The sequence below is a fragment of the Nycticebus coucang genome, chromosome 9 (genome assembly GCF_027406575.1).
Source record: "Nycticebus coucang isolate mNycCou1 chromosome 9, mNycCou1.pri, whole genome shotgun sequence".
In the NCBI taxonomy this organism is placed as follows: Eukaryota; Metazoa; Chordata; class Mammalia; order Primates; family Lorisidae; genus Nycticebus; species Nycticebus coucang.
Window position 1 is genome coordinate 120,635,623 of NC_069788.1, and position 20,168 is coordinate 120,655,790.

General features: G+C 44.9%; 1 protein-coding gene across 2 annotated transcripts in view; it reads right to left on the minus strand.

The window, feature by feature from the left end:
- Positions 1-14,661, minus strand: part of SPTB (spectrin beta, erythrocytic) — a 126,767-nt gene extending 112,106 nt beyond the window's left edge. For both annotated transcript variants that reach the window (XM_053601066.1, XM_053601067.1), the window contains exon 1: positions 14,447-14,661. The gene's annotated coding sequence lies outside the window, so the exon portion shown is untranslated. The remainder of the gene's footprint in view (positions 1-14,446) is intronic.
- Between the last annotated feature and the right edge of the window lie 5,507 nt (positions 14,662-20,168).

The window sequence follows — 20,168 nt, forward strand, 5'->3', positions numbered from 1 at the left end:
CACACACTTGCCTTGTGGAAAGGCAGTGCCCCATCTACAGATGGTACAACCAAAAGCCTGGATTTTACATGAGAAAAACAGAGAACATGGCTAAAAGACTGCCAAGTAAGCCACCTCTGCAAATGGGAAGGCCTGTTCCCTCAGAAAGCGTGTAGCCAGACCACTAACCTGTAGCCACTCTACTGTTGACCTTCGCTACAACTCCCAGTCATCCTGAGATGGGGTGATGATCACTGGTATTTGTGGGCTTCCAGAGTTTCTAGAAGCTGCTACTAGTTTATCTCCCGCTGTCACTTTGGCATCAAGTTTGCTGACTGCTGTCTGCTTATCACTGGGTTCGTGACACCCCTTAGAACTTTGGGGCCTTCCTTGTCTGGATACCCATAGATCCTCTCCCAAGCCCTGACTTTGCCCCTCTATCATTCTTTATCCCAGGCAAACCTCATGGAGGCCTTTGAGTGGATCTGTTTATTAGCTCATCTCGGTCCCCATCATGTATTCACAAAGGCCCAGCTGCTCCACTTACCGCCTCTGGAAGTCACATACCAGCTCCTGTCCATTCCTGAGTTCAGAGCAAGGCAAGAGAACAGAGCAGTTAGATTGTAGTGGGAATGTGTCCACGACAAAGAAACAAAACACGCTCAAAGGTCTGAGCAAGCAGAATTCTGGCAAGTCCAGCCATTGGAGAGACTGACTTTTGTGTGGGTAAAGCAGAGATTAGGGCAAAACAAATCAGCCAGTAAGTACTGATAGTTTACCTGGTAGTTTCTACTTCAATATGCTTTAAGGACAAACAGATAGGTTAAATGTACCCAGAAAAAACAAAAGCTCAAAACAGGAACTTTTAGTCTTTTATTCTGAAATGTCTTTCTTAACTTTTTACTGATATCAGACAAATCCTGTACATATGAGTGTGAAATGCCCAATCAAAAAGCCTTTCATTGCTGCATTCTGAGGGTCAGCCTCAAGCATTCACTGAAAAATGAGGTGGGAGTGACTGCTTACTGGATGAATAGCTAAATTTTTCTAGCAACGGACATAGATGCAAGTTAAAATCCGTTGTTACTTTTCCCTCCAATGAATTGGAAGCAGCTGGAGAACACGGAGGTGGGAAGCCACCTCTGCTCAGGTGTGCAGCCCCTGCCCCATCAACAGTGTCGCCCCTCACCCCCTCTTCAGAATCATCTATAGGGCAGTAATTTCTGGGTTACATGTAGTGCTGAATATTCTTAAAACTTCCCCATCACCTAAGTCTACCAGTGTTTCTTGAGCACCACACATAGGCCCTGGGTTGGGCACCAAACACTGTCTCTTCTTCAAGGACGTCATACACTGGAGAAGCATCAGACTGTGCACGACCCAGTGTGAGAAGCAACAGTGAGGAGAATGCATGTCTTCTGGGGTCAAGGAAGAGGGAAAGAGGGAAGCTTTAAAAAGTAGTTATTTCCGAGTGTGACCTTAAGACATACATGTATAAGAGTTCAAGGCTCAGGAAAGGGAAAAAAAATCCCAGGCATAGGAAAAATAGAAAAATGGTGATGGAAGCATGAAAATGAACCTCAAGCTTAGCAAGCCATAGGCATCAGATCCAGGGTGAATGGAGAGAGGACGAAGCTGGAAGTGGAGTAGGAACACACTGACGGTCCCTGCTTGCCAGTGAAACTTTTGGGGGACAATGGGGAACCTCTGAGGGTTTAAAGCAATGGAATGACTCAGTCAGACTCACACTTTTGAAAATAATTCAGAGGTCAGGGTGTGGGATGGGTTAGAAAGGAAGAGACCAAAAGCTTGAAGGCCAATTAGCTCAACGTATTAGTGACAGTGAAAATTAAAAGAGCTTATTTGAAATTTCAGAGGAAAAATGAACAGGAATTGGCAACCAAGTGGATGTGGAAGTATGAAAAGATAGACCAACCAAAATGTTGCTGAGGTTCTCACTTTGGAGGATGGTGAAACACAATCCTAGCTACGAAGAAAAGGCAGAAGAGAGGGTTTGGGGTGCACGAGGGAGCAGAGAGGCCCCGCCGTGACCTGGTGATTGTGAGACATCTCGATACGACTAAATGAAGACAGACTGCAGGCTGCTGGGATTCCTCTGGAACTGAGGAGGGGCATCGAGCTAGAGATAAGGATTTAGAAGCACTGGCAGTCCCAACAATTAAAAGCTGGTAGAGAGGAAGGAAAAGAAAGAAAAATGGGGGGTGAGGAGGAGGAGGAAGGAAAGGACGGAGGGAAAGAGGAGGGAGGAAGAGAAGAAATAGAGAGAAACAAGCTGGGAAAAAAGGAGAGCGTGGATCACAAAATCCAAGGAAGGGCATAGTTTCAAAGGAGAGTTGGTCAAACGTTGCTGGAAGGTCAAGAAACCTCAGTCTGCAAGAAGACTGTCGCAGTTGACAATAATTCAGACCTTTTCTGAAGCACTTTGGTACAGCTGCCTTATGACAATGGGTACCTTGCTTGGTACTAATTAGCATCTTCATCCTCAGATGTTAGAGAACTATGTCAGAAATAGGATTCAGAATATTATTAAAAGCTAATAAGGAGGGCAGTGCCGGTGACTCAAAGGAGTAGGGCGCTGGCCCCATGTGCCGGAGGTGGCGGGTTCAGACCCAGCCCCAGCCAAAAACTGCAAAAAAAACAAGCTAATAAGGAAATTCAAGCCTATTAGGTTAAATCATTGCAAATATAAAGCAACATATAAAGATATGCAACTAATTACCTCTCTAATTTCAGACGATTAAAGATGCAGGATAAAAAGCAAAAAGAAACTCTGAGAACTAAGAGTCATAAAATGTTGGCCTCCACCCAAAAGGTGGGCACAGCAGTTCAAGTAAGTGCTCTAGAATAAACACATGTGGGTTCAGGTCCAGCTATAGACATACTCAGTGGATAATCACGGCTAAGTGAGCTTCCCCAAGCTTGTTTGTAAGTAATGAATGCATGTGAAAGCTCTCACATAGTGCTTAGCACATAGGTTCTCAATAAATGTAGGGCGGTGCCTATGGCTCAGTGAGTAGGGCACCAGCCCCATATACCAAGAGTGGCGGGTTCGAACCCGGCCCTGGCAAACTGCAACAAAAAATAGCCAGGCGTTGTGGCGGATGCCTGTAGTCCCAGCTGCTCAGGAGGCTGAGGCAAGAGAATCACCTTACCCAGGAGTTAGAGGTCACTGTGAGCTGTGATGCCATAGCACTCTACCAAGGGTGACAAAGTGAGACTCTGTCTCTAAATAAATAGTTGACTGATTATTATAACAAACTCATTACTGTCATACTTCACATCCAAGTTAATGTATCTGAACTCAATTACATGTAAAGTCAAACATTTCTTCTTTAACTTTTTATTTTTTTGTAGAGACAGAGTTTCACTTTATTGCCCTTGGTAGAGTGCCGTGGCCTCACACAGCTCACAGCAACCTCCAACTCCTGGGCTTAGGCAATTCTCCTGCCTCAGCCTCCCGAGTAGCTGGGACTACAGGCGTCCGCCACAACATCTGGCTATTTTTTGTTGTTGTTGTTGTTGCAGTTTGGCCGGGGCTGGGTTTGAACCCGCCACCCTCCGTATATGGGGCCGGCACCCTGCTCACTGGGCCACAGGCGCCGCCCTTCTTTAACTTTTTAATCAATAAATATTTTTTGAGCCACTTCTCTGTGTGTATAACCATGGCTCTAAGAGTTGATAATAGTTTTTTTAAAAAGAGTGTAAGACTCGGTTCCCCGTCACAAGAATCTTGGACTAAGAGTGTGGAAGGCAAGATGACAATTAGAAAAACAAGATCCTTATCAAGGGAATAAAGAAGCTGCCGTAAAAACGGAAACATTCAACACTACAGCAGAACAGGCAGGACTGGGAGGGGCTGCCAGACAAAGCTACAAAGATGAGGCAACGCGCAAGCTTTACAGGATAATCTGCAAGGAAATTTTTAAGGACAATAGTAAGAAGGCACCATCACACACACAGAAAGCCCTGGAAAAAGAAAATGTCCGAGAAAGAGGAAGTTCTCTGCCCAAGGGCAAACAGCAAGAGAAAAGGAGCTGGATGCAACCCAGACTCTGGTCATGCAGCTCAAGGAGATTTTTTGGCTGAAATAAAACATCACATAATATTTACATCCTTCCCCATCTGAGTTTGGGCTACATGCTGTACAAAGCAAATTAAATATCTCCTGCCTGTCCTCTAAAAGTCTACAATCTAAAAATAGGTAAACAAATATACCAACAAATTAAAAAACTTTGATGACAAACTACTCTCCAAAATCAGTGTTTTCAAACACTTCTCAATTTCATCTTAGCCCCAAAGGTGTGGATGTTAATACATTTTTTTGTCTTTCCCTTTGGAGATGTTAAATTCCAAGGGGAAATATTACGATTGCATGAACGTGTTTCTCAAAAGGTTAAAAACAGAATTGCCACAAAATCCAGTATGGTTTTACATCTAGGTATCTACCCAAAAGAAGCAAAGGTAGACTCTCAAAGAGATATTTGCACACCCACATTCATAGCAGCATTATTCACAATAGGAAAAAGTAGCAACGAAAATAATTTTATGGTTGGGGGTCACCACAACATGAGGAAGGGTCATGGCATTAGGAAGGTTGAGAACCACCGATTTAGGGGCAAATGAAAACACAAATGCAATGCCATCTAATGAGGGGATGAGCGCTTGAGATAAGCATATCTATCAGAAAGTTCTTTATCCAAAGATCAGTGTCCTGTTACCAGTCCCTGGGGAGGGACATCTCTGTAACCCACTAAGAAGGTGGCCTTGACGGCAGCCATCATTTGACAGTTTTTAATTAATATAATCCTGTGCACTAGCACCACACCACTAGGGATGAGTGTCAGTGTGCACATTTCAAAAATTACTAACTTTTTTACATGCAAAGGCATTAGAAGAGGCTTTATGTAAGACTTGAGACTGTAATTCATAAATTAGTTCTTGCCCTTAAGAGTTCACTATCAGCTGAGCAAATTAACACATGGATACAAATTAATACTAATAATAAAAGAAGTCTGTGATAAATAAATGGTACATGTGACTAAAGCTTTAACAAGTTTGGAGAAGGGAGAGATTACAAGAGGCTGGAGTATTCCAGGAGAACTGCATAGCCTTGAACCTAGGCCCTGATGGAAACCACTCCAAACCTGGGATAAATATTCAAGGCTCAGTAAGCAGAAGCAGCAAAACCTAGTTCAAGTAGAGAGCTTATGAAGGGAAATGGTAAGAGATAAGAGTAGAAAAAGAGACTGCAGCCAGATTTTAATGGCTGTCCTCTGGATTTCTATCTTACCTGGAGGAGAACCACAGAATGTTACCTAATGACCAGAGTGGCCCAGGCATGAGAATGGCTTGAAGAGGGAGACCCTTAACTGATAAAAGCTAGACTCAGGCTTGGCGCCCATAGCTCAGTAGGTAGGGCGCCGGCCACATACACTGGGTCTAGCAAGTTTGAACCTGGCCCAGGCCTGCTAAAAAACAACAATGATAAATACAACAACAACAAATAGCTGGGCGTTGTGGCAGGCGCCTGTAGCCCCAGCTACTCGGGAGGCTGAGGCAAGAGAATCACTTGAGCCCAAGAGTTAGGAAGTTGCTTTGAGGTGTGATGTCAGAGCATTCTACCCAGGGCAACAGCTTGAGACTCTGTCTCAAAAAAAAAAAAAAAAAAAAAGCTGGACTCAATGGTACTTAAGTAAATACCTGAGGGTTGCTAAGTTACACAGCCTACTATGAAGTCTAAAACCAAACACATGCTATTGCTAAGTTAAAGCTATGACTTTGAGTTTAAAATATGTCAGGCAAAATGATTATTTATATGAGCATAGAATTTATCTTAAAGGATACACAGGAAAGTGTTGAGAATGAAAACTTCTTAGAACAGGACTGGAGGTAGGGGAAGACTTTTACTTTTCATTCACACCCTTGTATAATGTGGATATGAGTTTTAACCATGTACATGAACTCATTACATAATTTAAAAAGTTTTTTCCAAATATGACAATCAGAAAGCATTAAAAAAACATATTTGGGCTTTAACCAACAAATTCAAAACATTTCTAACCATAAAGTGAAATATTTCAGTCTCATTTCCACAATATCGTCATCTCCACCACATGGTGGAGATGCGAGAATGCTGTAAAAGCAATAGTACAACAAATGTAAATCATGTAACCTAAGTGTCTGCACCCTCATGTTATTCTAAAATAAATAAATAATAAAAATTAAAGTATTAGTACAAAGTACACAGCACATCTAATGCTCTACTTTAAAACAAACAAATCACCCACCACAAAACATCTCCTTTTCATTGCATTTAAAGAAAAAATCCGGGCGGCGCCTGTGGCTCACTGAGTAGGGTGCTAGCCCCATATGCCGAGGGTGGCGAGTTCAAACCCAGCCCTGGCCAAAATGCAATAACAACAACAACAACAACAACAAAAATAGCCGGGTGTTGTGGCGGGCGCCTGTAGTCCCAGCTGCTCGGGAGGCTGAGGCAAGAGAATCGCGTAAGCCCAAGAGTTAGAGGTTGCTGTGAGCCGTGTGACGCCACGGCACTCTACCCGAGGGCGGTACAGTGAGACTCTGTCTCTACGAAAAAAAAAAAAAGAAAGAAAGAAAGAAAAAATCCGCTTGAGATGATTCCAAATCAACTCTTTGATGAAAACAAAAATAATAGCCCACGGTACATTTGATAAGCTTTATCATCAACTCAGTAAATGGCCTTTTTATTCTTCCAGTTGTTCAGGTCAAAAACATTTGAGTCACTTTGACTTTTTCTTTTCCTCTCATCTTCTGAATCTAAATCCTGTAGTCTCTACCTTCAAAATACCTTCAGCTCACCACCACCACTTCTATAGCTTCCACTAGGCTCCTGGCTTCCACCCTTGTTCCCCACAATTGATCCTATCCTTCTCAGGGTAGCCAGAAGTACCCTCTTGAGACACAAATCCAAATAAATCGTTTCTTTGCCCACAAGTTCCAGTGGCTTCCTATCACCCTCGGACTAAAACCCAAAGTCTTACACATCCACAATGCCTGCACATTCCTGACCCAGTTTCCCCTACAGCATTGTGGTCTGTTCTCCCCATGGCCACCCACCCCCCAACCCTGCCTTTGCACTCAACCCGAACCTCTTCTCCCAAATATCCTGTTTGGGTCTCAGCTCAAATGAAACCTCATCAGAGAATCCTTTCCCGACCATCCTACCTCAAGTAGTAGAACCTTTCCCTTGGGCTGCTTTATTTTTTCTTTATAGCACCTGAAACTAATACTTATTCATCTGTTGTTTATGGCTATCATTTACTACCTGTCTCCCCCAACTACAATGGCCACTTAATGACATCAGACTTTTTTTGCCCTGTTCACTGTTACAACCCTAGGGGCATGATAATGTCCAGTAAATTGGGGGTAAGGGAACAAAAAAGCCAAAACACAATTAACAGGCACAAAAACCTTTCACTTATCTATGGCATGCTGCCGAGACTCCATCAATTCATGCTTTGGGATATCATCTGTACATACTCTTGAGGGCCATTCTTAAGGTTTTGTGGCTATGTTAAAGGGTAAACACTGTAACAAGTGTCCCTTCCTTCTCTCCAGAACCAATGAACTTAGATGGAATGTTCTGCTGAAGAAAGAAAGCAATCACTGTCTCAACCAGAAGGCCCAGAATATTCAATTACTCCACCGAGGTGGTCTGGAAAAAGCTCCATTCTTGGAACTAGGAAACTGGGTCAAAGTCAGGTTTCAGAATAAACTACTAGAGGGACCTTGGATAAATAAACGTACATTTCTAATCCTGTTTCCTGGTTTGCAAAGCAGGAATAATGAGATCTTCCCTTCCTGTGGTCATTATATGATAGAATGAGATGATGCATCAACAAAGACATCCTGAAATTGGAGTGAACCATACACCGATGTGTGGTCACCATCTTGTCCTGGCTGGTCTCAAGGTCACATTCTTGACTGCCACTGGTAGGCTCTGTCTAAAGAGGGATCTCATCAGGAAAAAAAAAAAGTCTAATGGCTCAAACTTCTTCACAAACTCAACCCAAGCTATCTGTCCCGGCACACTCCCACCACATGGAACTATTGCTCATCCCTCAGTCTAATCTTGCTCTATTACACCAATTGTGAGCCTAGACCCCACCCCCACTTATACTGCCTTCTCCCATTAGAAGAAAATCCGAAATGCCTAAATCTGGGCACATTCAAAGGTCTTCTGTTATCCCCCAGCCTGAACTAGATGTTTCCCACTATGGGCTCTCTCGGGCATCCTGTTGAATCATTGCTTGTTTGCAAGCTCATTTCCCCAGCAGGTCAGCGGTTCTCCACCTGACCTCCTTTGTGTCCTCAGTATGTAACAGTGTAAGGCACATAGTCGAATACCCAATGTTTGCTCTTGCTGAATACATTTCAATTGCTTTCTCAGGATTTCTCAGCTCTAGTTCTCTGTGGCTTATGGCTTGGAATCAGAATTATGAAAGGCATTTCTTTGCTTCCCTTACCTTCTCACCCCTGAGGAAATAGGCCAGAAGGTACAGTTGACTGACCACTTCTAGGGGTCTGCCATTACAGAAACCACCAGGAACCAAGCAGAGGGACAGAATGAGGTTACAGGTCTCTTTATGGACCTCCTAAGTTATGTCTTTAAAGTATGCTTTGGCTCATCTGAATTGCTATGAAATTCTCAAATAAGACACACACATGTTTAAATCTGGTTCAAATGGAAACAATCTTCAACTTACTCATTTTCAGGATTATCCAACTTTCTACTCCTTTTCACCATGGTAAAAACTCCTAAATTGACTATAATTCAAAGCAATTATTATTCTTCAGCTGTCCAGGTGCCCTGTTATTCTTTTCATAAATATCTTGGATGATCTGAGCCCAGATAAATGCAAACTCTTTTTCTAGGCTTGTGCCTTTTCACTTGCTAAATTTATAACACTCAAATTAAAGAAAGAAAGGAAGCCCTCTTTTGCCTCCACTGCTAACATGATACACATCTGAGTTTTAATTGCCCTTGTAATTATACCTTCAGCCAGGTCTGCATAGGTATAGTGTAAAGAAAAAACATTACAGCAAAGCCTGAGAAGGTCTTATTGAGGTAGGAAGAAGATGGCTTTGTAATATTTCCTGCAACCAGAAGAGGGAAAGAGAAAAACGAAAGGTGGCCTGGGAATGTCCTACACCGGCCAGACAATTGATTAAGGAAGCATTTTCTGTCTGTGGCCTCCTATAAAGGCTAGGGATCCCCTGGTGGTTTGACTTTCAGCTGAGACTGGCTGAAAATGGGAGAACTTGGATCATTTGGCTGTGAATTAAGAACCAAGCACAGCAACAAAGGAAAACACAGTATGACATTTTCTAAATATTTATCAATGGGAGTTGACAATCTCTGAGTAGAGCCAGACCTCACCATGAATTCTCCTGACTGCCTCTACACCATGCCTCAATCACCATCTCCAACTCTAAAACCAGGTAATCTTCACATCTTGGGACTGTCAGAGGAAAGAAACATCTCCGTCAACCCCAGCAAATACTACAGGAGGATTCTGGCACACAGACCACTGCATTTTTCTTCCTCCCCACATTTTTTATGTAAAATGAAGGAGTAATCAAAGATCTGTCTATAAAAACCAATTAATACAAATTACTTTTAAGGTAAAATACTCCTTTCCACAGTCATTTTCAGCTTATAACATCCAATATGGGTTCAGAACCTAATGTCTGTGAACTTTCCCACCAGTCCTCATTATAAAATTAAATTTCTCATCAGCCTCCATAGCATAGTTATTTTCTTTTTTTTTTTGTAGAGACAGAGTCTCATTTTATGACCCTCAGTAGAGTGCCGTGGCCTCACACAGCTCACAGCAACCTCCAACTCCTGGGCTTAAGCGATTCTCTTGCCTCAGCCTTCCGAGTAGCTGGGACTACAGGCGCCCGCCACAACACCCGGCTATTTTTTGGTTGCAGTTTGGCCGGGGCCGGGTTTGAACCTGCCACCCTCGGTATATGGGGCTGGCACCCTACCGACTGAGCCACAGGCGCCACCCCATAGCATAGTTATTTTCAATCTTGATCCTCCAGAGTCCATTAATAAATGTTAGCCTACAGATCTGACATTATAAAAACATTACAGATAGGGCGGTGCCTGTGGCTTAGTGAGTAGGGCGCCAGCCCCATATACTGAGGGTGGTGAGTTCAAACCCAGCCCCAGCCAAACTGCAACAAAAAAAATAGCCAGGTGTTGTCGTGGGCACCTGTAATCCAAGCTACTCAGGAGGCTGAAGTAAGAGAATCATCTAAGCCCAAGAGCTGGAGGTTGCTGTGAGCTGTGACGCCACAGCACTCTACCGAGGGCAAAATAATAAGACTCTGTCTCTAACCAAAAAAATAAATAAATAAATAAAAATAAAAATAAAATTTATATATATACATATATAAAACAGATAATGATAATGCAGAAACAGTATATCTTCTATCATGCTAAATCTCCCGCTAGCCACGTTTCCTATCTCTTCAGGACTTACTCTCTCCTCAGAGAGTAAAATTTTGTGTTTGATTTTGAAATTTAAAGCGATGTGTTTCTAGAGCAATTTGGTGATTTTATTTAGGTAAAAACATGTATCTAACAGTCCCCAAAGTTCTATAAGATCCTATTCCATTCCCCCCCAAACTGTAGAGATTTGTATTGTCTCTAGATCAGTGGTTCTCAACCTTCCTAATGTCACGACCCTTTAATACAATTCCTCATGTTGTAGAGACCCCCAACCATAAAATTATTTTCGTTGCTACTTCATAACTGTAATTTTGCTACTGTTATGAATCGTAATGTAAATATCTGATATGTATGAGACCCCCAAAGAGGTCGCAACCCACAGGTTGAGAACCTCTGCTGTAGATAGTAATGTGCATAACTAGTGTGTAAAAATGTATACATCTGTACACCTAACAATGGGGAGATTATAGAACAGTTTACAATTTAACCCTCACCAATATTTTTTACTTTTTTTAAAAGATCTCACTAAAAGGAACATATTGGTTATTAAAATATGTCCTCTCATACTCTCCCCCAAAGGAAAAACAATCTCAGTAGTTTTGTTGTTGTTTCCAAAGACGGAGTCTCTCTCTCTCACCCCAGGTAAACTGCAGTGGCATCATCACAACTCACAGCAATCTCAAATTCCTGGGATGAAACGATCCTTCTGCCTCAGCCTCCCAAGTAGCTGGGACTACAGGCGCCTGCCATAGCACTTGGCTAATTTTTCTATTTTTCACAGAGATGAGGTTTCACTCTTGCTCAGGCTGGTCTCAAACTCCTGGCCTCCAGCAATCCCTTCTCCTACCTTGGCTTCCCACAGTGCTAAGATTACGGGTTTGAGTCTCCACAGCTGGCCCTTGGTAGTTTGGCAAGGCAGAATTTCAGGAAATAAACCATATTAGCGTGAGAGTGAGACAGACAAGAAATGAGCTCAAATGATAGGAAGTATGAAAGACATGTATCAAAGCTGCTTATAAATGACCAGGTAAATTCTGCTAGGCCCCCTCTTTAAGTAAATAACTACACAAATGGAAGTCCGGACTCTGTGACCTCCAAAGTCCATTCCTGTTCCAATAGTGTTTGTCTCATGAATTTTTTATATTCATCCTCTGTCCTATCACACTCTCCCTATGTATCATTAAGCCTGCTGGCCACTTCCATGACTGAAAGGAAAATCTGTTTAACAACAAAAAAATCTATGCTTTGACTACTGCCAAAATTACCGTTTTGTCCTTGAAACAATGACCTGAAAATAACGGGCAAGGCTAAAAACCTCTGAACAAGTAAGTGCCTAATACTGTCTCCAGGATCTTTTCAAAGCCTCTCTGATAATAAGCAGAATTATTACCCAAGGTCCTGGGAGTGAAGACTGTGAAGCTAAGACACAATAATACAACCAAATCTCTGGCCCAATTATACTTTTACAGCCCTTGCCTAAAGTCTAACCTTGAAAAGAGGGTGGGGCCAAAGAGCTGAGTTCAAATCTTGCCCCCATCTCATATTAGCTGTGTTAATATGAGGCAAGTTATTCAGTTTCCCAGCCTCACCTGCAAAATACCAATAATATGAGCTACCCTGTGGACTTACCATGACAATTAAAGAGGAAAAGAAAAAGAAGTCTCTCAGCATTCATTTATTTGGCCCCTCAGTCATGTGACAAAGATTAACTGAGGGTCCACTACCAACAAAGCACTAAGCTAAGCACTGGTACATAAAAGACAATAAAGGGCAGCGCCTGTGGCTCAAGGAGTAGGGCGCCGGTCCCATATGCCAGAGGTGGCAGGTTCAAACCCAGCCCCGGCCAAAAACCACACAAAAAAAAGACAGAATAAAGATAAGCTATTATTTTTATTTACCAAAAGCAGTCTGTTTCCAGAGTTGTGGCAGATCAGTCAGATTCTCATTTTCCTTCAGAACTTCCATTCACACCTACTTTGCCTAAAACACTCATGTTTGTGAAATATGATCCCAGGTGGGAGTCTGCCTCCTGCCATACCTTCACCTCCACAGCTAATTCATCTAACAGGTGTTCTGCTATAGGACACCTCAGAACACTTGCAAGAAGCAATGACCAGAGCAAACAGTGGCATCCCAGCTCTCCGCTGGGCAAGCTACTAAGAGAACTTGATATGCCTGTGCTACAAGGCCCACCGGATGCCTGGAGTTCTCCGGTGCTTTCAATTTCACCAGCCGACTCCAAGGATTTCCAGATCTCTAGATTAATAGGGCTGCCTCACCCCCAATCATTGTTGCTGGGGCACCAGTAAAGCTAAAGAGCAACCACTGAAGGATCTGAAGGCCCCATTTTCATAAGGGTTTGTGTCCTTTAAGAGCGCTTTACTCTAGATTTTGATAAAATTCTGTACACATGACCCACCTCTAGAGTTGAATGGCTTCAAGACTATTGGGTTCTTCTTGAACATAAGATTAATATTTCTTGTCCTGCAAGCCTCTGGGCAAGTTCAAAGAGCTGCGTCAGCTGCTGGGCATTCAGTATGAACAAACATTTTGCACTTACAAAACAGGGTTTTCAATGGCATTTTGGAATCCAAGGCTCCTAGCAAAGGAGTAAAATTTGGGTGCTGGAATAGGAATTGACCTTATCTGGGTGATTAGTGAGTATGGGGGACAGAATTAAAGAGGGAATTCTAAAATAAAATTCAGAACCATCTGTGAAGCTAAGGAACAGGTTAGTGGTCAGTTATAGGTGCCTTTTTCATTTACAGACTCTTCTCCTTTGGGAGCCACCTAAATCACTTTACTTAGAAGCTCAAGTACAGATCGCAGTGTTTTTGTATGGCTGCCTCCCACCTGGAGGTGACAGCCCGGCTCTCCCCACAGAAGTGCTCAGCACAAAAGTGCTGTTACTATATTCCCCAGCTCTACCCCGCAATCTGCTGCATCTAAAATTTAAATTTACAAAACACAGTGGCTTCTTTTCATTTTCCTTCAGCGAGTTAAGCGTGTTATTACCTCCTATCACCTCTAATTGCTCACTGAAAACTGTGGTTTGGATATTAACAGGCTTTAAATCAAGGCCTTACCTGAGGCTGCCTCACTGTTGTCACGGAAACAGTACTCCAGCCCCGCCGGCTACTTCCTCATCCTCAGAAATAGGTATGAGTTGATGGGAGTTGGGGATTGTTTTAAAGCTCCTGTTATTCCTCCCACTTAGCTATTTCTCAGGACTAAGTTGTTGGGGGTGGGGGTCCAGGCGAGGATACAGTGGACTGGAGAAGCTCAGAGGAGCAGAGGAACTCTTGGGGTGCGGTGGGGGGGGTCCTTGAAGTATGGTTTGGGCTACTTTCCTCCCTCTGTCTACACCCGGCCCCTCTCCGCGTCTCTCCCAGGGCCTGGGGAACCGGCCCCCTCCGCTGCTCTGATCTGCTCTGATCCCCCGCCCTCCTGCTTGGGCGCTGGGAGGCCGGGGGAGTGCGCAGCCAAGTTCCCCAGAAGAGCATTAAGAGCGGCCCCAGGGCTGAGAAGCCAGGCAGAGCTAGTAGCAGGGAGATCAGGCTGGAGGCAGAATCCCCTTACCGCCCAGGCCAGGGTCCTAGGGAAGGACAAAAACACGAAGCCCCCTCCACCTCCCTCCCAGCTCCCCAGAGCAACTCTCCAGGATCCGGCTCTCCAAAGCTAGCGCCCAGCTCGCCAAGCTCCTCAGAAGCCCGCGCGCGTTCCCGCGTCCCGAGGTGATCATTGCCGCAGATGCCAGGGCCTCCCGAGCCCCGCACCCCTTCCGCTCCACGCCTGGCACCTGGGGCTGTGCCCTCACCCGGCCCCCTGGGCCCCGCGCGTCACGCGCCTCCTGGGCCCAGGGTCTCTGCGCTCGCGCCGCGCGTCCCAGCCTTGTGCACCCGCACCCAGCTCCTTCGGGCCGCCGGGCCCTCCGGGACTCACCTGCGCTGGGGCTGAAGCGGTGGCCACCCGGAGCCCGGGGGCGACGGCGCAGGGGGAGGAGGGCAGCTTCGGGCTCCTGGCACAGCAGCCGCCGGGCGCCTGGTGCTGCCGAGCCGGGGACTCGCCCAGAGATATAAATAACATTATCTGAGGAGGGACATTCCTGCCGGGGGACATCGCTGCTGCCGGGACCAGATAGTCCCGCGGCGGGGGCGGGGAGGCGGGGCCGCAGCCTCCGGCAGCGCCAGGCCCAGCCCCCGCATTCCCCACCCACTCCCGCACCTGCCAATCAGCCTCCGTGCCAGGGGGCACCTGCCGGCCTCTGCCCTGCTCCCGCTCCCGGCCACCTGAGCCCCGGGCGTCCCCACCGCCGCTCTCTGCCCTCAACCCGGAGCCACCCCGAGCCCCCTGCGGCGGGAAGAGGGTGGGATTCTCCAGCTCGGGCCTAATTTGTTCGCCCCGAGTGGCGAGCTTGGCTGCAAAAAACGAGCCCTCCAGCCTCTCCCACCCCGCGCCCCCTGTCGCATACAATCTGATTTTAAAATATTTTAAAAGAGGCTATGTTAACCAGTGTGATGAAAATATGTCAAATGGTATATAAAACCAGTGTATGGTGCCCCATGATCGCATTAATGAACACAGCTATGATTTAATAAAATACATATATATATTTTAAAAGACATGTTTAGGCCGTAAGGTGGGCGCGACGGGCGCAAGGCAGTGAGTCCCCGCTGCGGCGGGGTTGGGAGGAACAGACTGGAACCGCGGGCTGGTGCGCTAGAAAGCGCGCTCCCGGGCGGTTCTCCCGGTTGGCGACGAGAGCAGATGCTGGGCGGGCAGGAGGTGGGCACTGGGCCGGAGGCCCCCACCCGGAGCCTGGCTGTTTCTACTCGCAAATCCTAAGGTAGTGTAGAGAACCGGGCAATGCTGGCGACACACAGCCTGTAGTCCCAGGGCGCTCACACAGCGCAGGGAAGCAAGTTTCCACACCTGCCCACTGGCCCCTCCGGACCCGGGCGGAGCGGGCTGCCGCAGGCCGGAGCAAACACTAGAACCGCTGGCGCGCAAGAGAAAAGACACCCGGAAAAACACAGAAGTACATGAACAACTTGCGAGGAAGCCCATTTTCTTGACTTTCTTATGGGACAAGCCCGAGACTGGGTCGGCCTTTACCGAGCTTCCTTCTCTTTTCTCCACGCACAGCTCATGGGACAAGTTCCCACCAGCCACCAACCCAGGTAATCTGTTATTATGGAGATGGCAGTGGACGTGACAAGCGCGCACACGCAGTAAGAATGGTTTAATTTTACCGATGCTGCCAGGTATTTTTTAGAAAGGAACAGTTTTACCCCTGAGTTATTTGCTTGGGAGTATAATTATGCTGTTTTCCAGGATTCACAAGGAAAAGGGTGTTTAATTGCCAGATGTTCAAGCCTAGTTTGTGTATTGAACATACACAAAGATATTTTTCACTTGCTGCTGCAGCCTCCTTTCTTGAGAGTGGGCATTCAGACACAGAGAGGTATTAAATGGGCAAAATTTCTCAGGTATTATAAAACAGAACTCGCTACCCCAACCCCCTTCGGTCTGGGCCCTCATAAGGCTCAAATTTCCAAGAGACACTAGTAATATAGGAAAGATGCTATAAGAATATTCACGGCCATCCATTCCATCCGCAGCGATCTCCTCAACTTCTCTGCCAAGAACACATAGGAACCCATTTTTTCCTTTTTTTTAGTCAGAGTCTCAGGGCGACAGCTTGAGACTCTGTCTCGAAAAAAAACAAAACAAAACAACAACATCCCAACAGATGACTGGGAAACGTGCTGGCTGCCCTCGGTAGAGTGCGATGGTATCGCAGCTCACAGCAACCTCAAACTCCCGGGCTTAAGCGATTCTCCTGCCTCAGCCTCCCAAGTAGCTGGGACCACAGGCGCCCGCCACCATGTGGGCCCGGCTGTTTGTTGTTGCAGTTGTGGTTTAGCTGGCCCGGGGGGGCTTCAAACCCGCCAGTCTCCGTGTATGTGGTCAGCGCCCTACCCGCTAAGCTACAAGTGAGGCCCAGGAACCCATTTATTTATTATGGAGTTACATACAGAAAGGTCTTAATCATAAAACAAAATTATTTAAAAAACAAATTCTGGCAAGGAAAGCTCAAGAAAAAGAGGCCAACTTCAAAAGCTGAGACTATTTTCTCAAATATCTCTCCTTGATTTATTTTTGATAGAAAAAATGGAGGAAAATTATATACTTACGTTTTTTAAACCTTGTATGAATAAACTTATTAAATTAATTCATGATTTTCTAGAATTGCAGCTCTGCAGATACATAATTATATACTCCATGATATAGATAATTCCTTAGCTTAGGTTTATGGCTCTGAACTAAATAGTTGTACACATATTTTTTGTAGCCTTAAAATGTATAATTTTTAGCCACAGGAAAAAATTATTATAGTAAAAGCTCCAAATCAGCAGACAGATTACCCCAAGATTTTACAAACCAGCTCAGCTGCTTTAGTTATCTCCACTCTAGCTGAAAGCTGAATAATTCAATACAACCTCATTTGCTACCAAGCCTATTATCCTGACAGCATCCCCAAATGCTTTGCAGCTAACAGAATTACAGTGAAATGATAAATCGGAACTCAGGGAGAGATGAAATTTAGAAATACCCAGACTTGTGGTGAGGAAAAGGCCATTGCCAACTAAGAAGGGGGTAAGGGGCCGATCCTAGGGGGCAGGAATGAGAAACTAGGGAGGGTTTGTTATTGAGGTCATCATCGTAGGCAACAGGGATCAAGTCTGCAGGGACCTCCCAGAATAGTATAGAAAGCCTGTTGGAATTGTCTGTGTGAAAGGCAGAGATTGGCTCTCCTACCAGCCTTGCAGCTATGTTGACACCCCACAATTCCAAACTACCCAGCAAGCTCACCTCCCCCACCCCCAAATCTGCAGTTTTAGAAGAGTTCTAGGGCCAGAAAAGGTGTGCACTTGAGACTAGATGCCGTCAGCTAGCCCTCATTGAACTGTCTGCCCGGCTCTAGCTAAAATCAATAGGTGAGGCCAGGAGGATGTGAGTGAGGACACAAGTCATTTAACATACAAGGGAGCTTTCAGTTTCTACAATCTGAATTTTTCACAGTGGACTTGTATTACTGGATGGTAAGTAGAGGCAATACAGAAAATAGTAAATAAAAATCAGATGGAGATGGTGGAATCACTTCTTGGCCTTTTAGCTAAGATCAAATGGACAGTGATGGTGGATTGAGCACATGCCTTTGGCTTCTCTTCTATCCCAATCATAAAAAGATATGTCTTAAAAAGAGAATAAGCATCTGGAAGTACAGGGATGTTGTGAGCCTGTGTAGACGTAACATCAGGGCATGCTGTTGGCTGCCTATAGGTGGTGGTGTCCTGCAGTTGCTTTGGTCAACATGCTGTGTAACTTTGCTAGGGCTCCCATAACAAAGTACCACATGCTAGGTGGCTTAAACACAGAAGTTTATTTTCTCATAGGTCTGGAGTCTAGAAGTCCAGGGTGCTGGCAGGGTTGATTTCTTCTGAGGCCTCTGTCCTTTTCTTACAAATGGCTGTCTTCTCCCTCTGTCTTCCCACTGTCTGCCCACAGTGTGCACCTGTGTCCTCATCTCTGTGGATAAGGACATGCATTATGTCAAATTAAGGCCCAGCCATACGACTTCATTTTACTTATTTACCTCTTTAAAAGGGTTGGGGCTCCAACATATGAATATGTGGAGTGGGGGTACAATTCAGCCCATGGCACAGGAGGCCTCTTATTCTTTTCTTACAGTGGATTGCTTCTGGAGCCTCCTGCCTGCTCACCCATTCTCCAGTATTATTCTCCTTCAATTCTTCTTCCACATAGTAGCCAAAGTGTACTTCATAAAAAGGAAATCTGATCCGATCACTTGCTACTTTAAATCATCCAATGACTCACGATTGTTTTCACGTTATAGTTTTAAATTTCCCAGGACTTAGCATAGTACTTGACACATAAGATGTACTCCATAAAGGCCTGATGAGTGAAGGAGTAAACAAATGAATGGATGAATGAATGAATGGACTGATCATGCAGACTAGAGAGGTTGCAATCTTAGAGATTAACCAAAAAAGTAGGTTATTCAAGGTCATTTCTATTTGGCTGAATAATGCATATTTGTGATTTTTTTTTTAGGAGATTCACTTTACTATTTGTATTTGAATAGGCGATTTAGATGAATTCACATTCCCTGAGACATGACAGGCAATATTTGTGCCTGAATCTCACCAACACCTCAGACACTTTGGCACATCCATACCTCACTTACTGTCTGTGGGTGAGAAATGGAGTCAGAGCTACCACCAAGTTTATCTATGAGGGCATCGATCTGCCATTTCCCATTGTTTTCATAACAGGTACAGCAAACACAATAGTGATGATTCAAATGGCTTTGGTCCCTGTTGGTTCCAGCCTTTTGGTGCCATTTTCAGACCTCATCCTTGGGCAGCGGCCCTGTGCCAATCCCCCTGCTCCAATATTCCAAAGCCTTGAGCACACAGGATTAAGAAGGTATGGGGGTGGATCAAAAAGCATTTTAAGGGGTGAGTTAATGTAGTTTGGATATTAACACTCTATCTTGAATCCTTCAACAGAATGGACAGTATGTGAATTATCAAGAGTACCTAACCCCAAATCTTTGTTCTCTTCTTTTATTAATATTTGATTAATCCAGAAACTCATATCAAGTGGAGAAAATATAATTTTAAAAAATCAAGTTTGTGATCATGGCTGAGCGCCTGCACCATACCATCAACAACTGCCACTCAATCGACACGGACAACTACATGCTCTCAAGAAAGGGGGACGATGCTGAGGGCTCTGACACTGACTACTCACCGCCGCAGGTGTTCTCATGCCATCCTTTTTTCTCAGTAATGCTCACTTCCAATTTGATGTTGATACACTTTTATGGTAACTACATAGGATATTTTAGGAACATAAATCAACATTATAAACAGTGGCCACACTTAAGAAAATTATGGATTTTTTTTTTTTTTTGGAGACAGAGCCTCAAGCTGTCACCCTGGGTAGAGTGCTATGATGTCACAGCTCACAACCTCCAACTCCTGTGCTCAAGCGATTCTCCTGCCTCCACCTCCGAAGTAGCTGGGACTACAGGCACCTGCCACAACGCCCGGCTATTTTTTGGTTGCAGCCATCATTGTCGTTTGGCGGGCCTGGGCTGGATTCAAACCCACCAGCTCAGGTGTATGTAGCTGGTGCCTTAGCCACTTGAGCCACAGGCGCCGAGCCATACAAGGAAATTAGATTTTTTATTTTTCTGTGATTGTACAAAAACAAAAACAAAGTGCTTTCATTCAGGTTTTTCTCTCCATATTTTTGGTCACTTTTGATAAGTGTGCATGGAACCATTTTGGTGCATTTTTAATTGGGAATGATAACATTTTTGTAAACCCACCCAGTGAACATGAAATTGTACATTGTGTATAATTTATTAGAAAGGACAATTTTGGGCGGCGCCTGTGGCTCAGTCGGTAGGGCGCCGGCCCCATATACCGAGGGTGGCGGGTTCAAACCCAGCCCCTGCTGAACTGCAACCAAAAAAAATAGCTGGGCGTTGTGGCGGGCGCCTGTAGTCCCAGCTACTCGGGAAGCTGAGGCAAGAGGATCGCTTAAGCCCAGGAGTTAGAGGTTGCTG